The sequence below is a fragment of the Lissotriton helveticus genome, chromosome 6 (genome assembly GCF_964261635.1).
Source record: "Lissotriton helveticus chromosome 6, aLisHel1.1, whole genome shotgun sequence".
Classification (NCBI taxonomy): Eukaryota; Metazoa; Chordata; class Amphibia; order Caudata; family Salamandridae; genus Lissotriton; species Lissotriton helveticus.
This window is the reverse complement of record NC_136067.1, coordinates 1,046,173,101-1,046,178,358: the sequence shown is the minus strand read 5'-3', so window position 1 is coordinate 1,046,178,358 and position 5,258 is coordinate 1,046,173,101.

Sequence of the window (5,258 nt, the reverse complement as noted above, 5' to 3'; positions counted from 1 at the left end):
GATTACTATGTGTTCAAAGGTGCTTAGTTGTAATACTCTGTACAATTGCATTTATGACAGAGAAACGTGTTTTGCCTTATAAAGCCCTTCTTTGCTCTCTATATCCACCTTTTGTACCCGCTCTGTAAGTGCTGGGCACAGGCTTGTGTCCCACACTGGTTGACTTGTGGAAGGTACTCTGTGTGATATAACTACATGAAAATTGAGTAAACTTTGAAAGACCACTGTCCGACTGGACATGTCTCTCTTAATATAGATTGACTCTGTCTATATTTTATTCACTTTCAACTCTCCTGCATGCATGGGACCAATATTGTTTGAAAAAAGTATGTTCCCCGAGGTCCCGGCTGACTGATTTGGGGCCCCTTGTTGTTGTAAAATGAAACCTTCTTACAGCATCCTTGCGGAGGTATGGTCTGGGTATCTATTGAGCCAAGGAATCATAGCCAACACGTCAATGGGGGAGTGAGCTACTGGGGGTGTCCCCCGCTATTCTGGTTTCTTTCTCCCCCTGTTACCTGAAGTACTACCCTTTGAGCGGCATGCCGCTTCTGGGTGGGAAGGGTGGCCGCATATGTAACACGCGTGTCTGAATTTGCACGTGCCCGGTGCCCTGGTGCATGTTTGCCTGTTGAAATCTCAGCACACGCCCTTTCCGCCTGCATTACCTCTGGCCTTATTGGCCACTTCCCCCCCTTGCGCTGACCGAAAGGGCTGCTGGGGCTTGTCGAATATCCTTTGTTCCAGCTAGCGCTAGCGCCTGCCGATTGACCCCTTGCAAACTGAGAGCGCCAGGAAATTGAATCAACTTTGTCCCAGGCTAAAGATTTATCAAATTCGCTAGCTTTCCTGAAAGCTATGTCATATTCTTTCCTTGCATCCCCCCCATGATTGTCACTGAACATTGTAATCCTACTCTGATAACAAGCCATCTCCGCCTGCATTGAAGGTGAACATTCAGCGGTAGCCGCCGTAAACACAGAAAAAGCCCTGATCCAGTTGATGAGCGTCTCCTCCACCCTGAATTTATACAACTGAGATCGCCATTCGCTAGGCAACATCATATCTTTCTGTGACTTGGCATATTCCCATTCCCTGTTGTCAATCAGCAATGAGAATCTATTTACATATTTGTCTTTCCAAATCAATTCTTTTACACTCTGCGAGACATGTTGCGCCAAATTCTCCCCCTTGGAGGGTATTGCGCCTCGCCTAATACCGGCAAGGCAACCTCCTTACCACTTTCAGCGGGTCACGTTGGATCTATGGTCTTGACCTACCCCGCCTCGCTCGCTGAACCTGTTTGGGGAGAAATTGGTGTGCTTGGTATGCTACCCTGGATGTACGTCGTTACAACGCATGCTTTTACAACGCATGCCTTTACGATGCAAGTTTTACAACGCAAGTCGTTACAACGACTTGCGTTGGGGGTGCTGGATAGTGAATCGTTTAATTTACTATTCCAACTCCAGTCCCCGTGGATAGTAGGGAAGGTGTTGGATAGTAAATTAAAACTATTCCCTATCCTAGAGCGCCCCCCAGCGCAAGTCATTGTAAAAGTTACATTGTAATGGTTGCATCGTAAAGGTACTTAGTTGTAAAAGTTGCGTTGTAAACGCTGTTCCCCTGCTACCCTCACCTCTAGTCACCATTATTTTTGCTACCATTCTCTGAGCTTCAGCCGTAGGATCAACCACGGAGGGTAACAAACCCCCAATCCCCAACCAAGGGAGCACTGCCGCTCTCTGTGCTGCCAATTCCGGGGGTACCTGACCCGCCCGGGGGGATGGACTGGGCGGCATTACTGGTGGGACCACTGTCGGCACTAAGCTTGTAGGTGGCGTGGCTGGACCCAGTGATACCGGTACACTTATCGGGGTTGGCGTGGGTGTGTCTGGTGATGCCGGCGCTACGCCAGGGACTGGCCCCGGAGACCCCCCTCCCAACCGTGACTTGGGGGGGACTACAACCCTTCTTGGCTCTGCCACGCTTAGGTGGAGCCTCCAATTGCCCCCTGGGTCTAGGTGGCACTATTACCCGCTTGGGCCTCCCTGATGGCCCTGCTTGTGCCTCAATCCTCTCACCCAATTCCGCCATGGTTTTTCCCAACTTATCCACTTTCCCCAATCTCTTGTCCATTGCAGACATTCTGCGGTCTGAAACATTAGCTCCATGCGGGAACTCCCCGCACCCTGTCTGCCAGACATGTTCCACTATTCCACAGCACCTACTCTACACACGTTAATTATGGGCACAATGTGCCTTGTACCTGTCCAAAAGTTGGAGGCTCACAGGCCGGCCGTAAGCACCAGGCAACTGTGACCGCAACACACCAGCTAGCCTGGGTGCCTGGGTGAGCGCACTCTAGCCCCGCCGCCCACCAGAAGCAGTGAAATGCAAGCCTGCCCGTGTCCTCGGTTCCTGCCGTCCACCGCATGTTGCCCCGGCAGTCCATTCTGCTGCACCCTTGAAATGCAGACCTACGATGAGAGGAAAGTTAACACAAAAAATTCTGCCCGCAAAGACCGTGACCTAACATGCAATTTGCAATGTATAAACCCGAGCGGCAGCCTTAACCACCCAGAATGAGGCACCACAAAATCAGCGTCGAAATGCTTTAAAAGTAAAACAGACTCCTTGACCCTGGTGAAATGAAAGCTCAAAACTCACACAAAGTGGCTTACCCTGTATTGATGAAGCTGGGCTGTGCACAGCTTTTAAATAATGTGGTTTTAAGGGGTTTTAAGCCTGTCCTGCCTAATAAATAGGCCTGGGTTTATAATTCGTTAAAACACAGCACACTCTTCAATTTGTCTATACAATTCTGCAATAATAATAAGGCACTGTAAAGCTTTCCCCCCTTTGCTCTAGCTGTGGTCCCCCATCCAGTTATTACCCGGGCCGACCCTGCTTCGCCTTATACGCGGCAAAATTCAGTTGTAGCAAACCTACCAGCAATCAGGCCGATCCGGCTACACAACTAGCATGCACGCTTTTACTACTGTGCTGCCGCTACAATGTTCCAAAACCTTGTTGCTATTATTTATTGTCGGGCAGCTGCCAGCACTGGAAAAAGGAACCGTGTGCTTCGTGTTCCTGCCCCCTTTTCACCGCTGCCGCCCGCCCGCGCCTCAGCCCACACTGTAATATCATGACCCAGTAATTATCGCAGGGGACCCTGTAGAAAGAAATGAGACCGGGTCCCTAACCTTGCACACAGCTGATTAACTGTACTCAGCCCTGGAATGCGACCCCTATTGACCCCGGTACGCCAACTTACTTTAATAAGTAAAAAATGTGCGTCAATGCTCGTAGTTCCCCGATCCGTGCACCCGATGCCAGCCGAATCGCGCAGCCCGCCTCGTACACCGCGCCGGCTGGATCACGAGAGAGATGCACTCAAACCCGGCGCTCCGACGTGATGTTCTGCGCCCTTCCCGATACCAGCAGAAACCTGTAAAAACAAAATAAAGAAAATTATCGGCCCCACAGCGGGGCGAGGAGCGGGCCTGGAAAGCGCGGGTACAAGAGGGCGCTTCCCGCGCCACCCAGGCCTCTTAAACCCCCTTGTCCCGCCCCTTGATCCGGATGCACACACCCCGCTTCCAGGTCAACGGTGGGACCCACCAATCAGGAGGGGTGAGGGGGGCCGGGCCCAGCCATGCGTGTGTGGGGGCCGAGCGGCCCCCATTTCCTTTTGGCGCCGTTTGATGAATCTTCGAGAAATTTTCAGAACTATGGCGCGCTTCGGTCAGCTCCTGTCTTGGAAGTTTCGGGGTGATTCGTCAAGTGGGGGCTGAGGAAATAGGGGGGTCCCAAACGCGTTTTCCCCATGTTAATTTCCATAGGAAAAATTGGAACAGGCTACAGCCCAAACGGCTGAATGGAATTTGGCAAAAAGATAGCTCCTGGTTCAGAAAGCAACCTTTTTTTTTAAATGGTGTAAATCCGTTCAGTAGTTCCTGAGAAATTAGAAAAAGAAAAGTTTTGATATCTAAGCACCGAGGAGGAGTCGTGACTCCTCTTGAGCACGAGCTGACTTCTGATTGGCTGCAAACACTGTAAACCAGGAAGTGTTGGCTGCCATCTTGTGACTCAGTAACCGAGTCACAAGCAAACAGTGAAAAAATATAAAAAAACAAGAGAACGGGACAGGGTAGAAACACCCTGACCCCTCTAGGCCTGCTGAGATTAAAAAAAAATGTAAACGGCAGAACTCGTGCTGGGTGCGCGAATCCTAGAGAGAATATAAAAACAAACGTTATTCATTATTGTTAAGCCCCCAGGTGGGCCAGGTCCCGGGGGCATTCCCAAATTATATAGCGGGGGCCAGAGGGGACTGCCACCTCCCTGGGGCTTCATTGATGATTTGCGGGGGGCACACAGCCCCCCTCAGCCCCGGGGACCGCCACTGTCCTGGGGCTCTCATTTTTTAAATTCAAAATGTGTGGGGGGCTCGAGCCCCCCACACCCCCCGGGGACCACCACCTCTGTGGGGCTTTTTCAATTAAACGCGGGGGCACACGGCCCCCCACAGTCCAGGGGATCGCCACCTCCCCAGTGCTCTATTTCTTTTCAAATGTTTGTTGGCCGGCTCGAGCCTCCCCACACGCCCTGTGGACCACCACCTCCCTGGGGCACTAAATATTCAAAATTGGGGGTCCGTATGGACCCCGGGCCCCGGGGACCCCCACCTCCCGGGGCTTTAGAAATGAAGGGAGTGGGGCCCCAATCCTGGAGCCCTTGATGGCCCTGGGGACCACCACCCCCCAGGGCCGGCTCCTGCAATGTCCCGGGGTGCCCACCTCAGGACACCACCGTTTGCTATGGCAGGGCGGGAGCATGGCCTCCACCCTGCCATAGCAAAATCTGCATTGCTTGATTGAAGCGAAAGCAGGTAAACCTGCTCTTGCTTCCCATTGGGAGGGGAGGGACCCACCCAACGGGTGCTGTGGAAGGGGGAAAGGGACCTTTGTATGTTATAACTCCTTCTTTATGTGTATTTATGAGTGCCCTTTGTGAGTAGGAGTTAGGCGAAAGACTAGCTGCTGATTTATGCAATATATTATCCTGGGCCATTAGTTTAACAATGGCCACTAGCTCTTCAATCATCAGCTTCATCGTGCCTATTTCCATCCTAAGTGAGTTGACAATCTGCATAGGATCTTGAGGTAAGGAGACACACATTTCAGCTATCTCAGTGGGACTCTCATTAAGGTTTGGGGTTAGACATTGGGGTGCTGCTTCCCAAAACAATC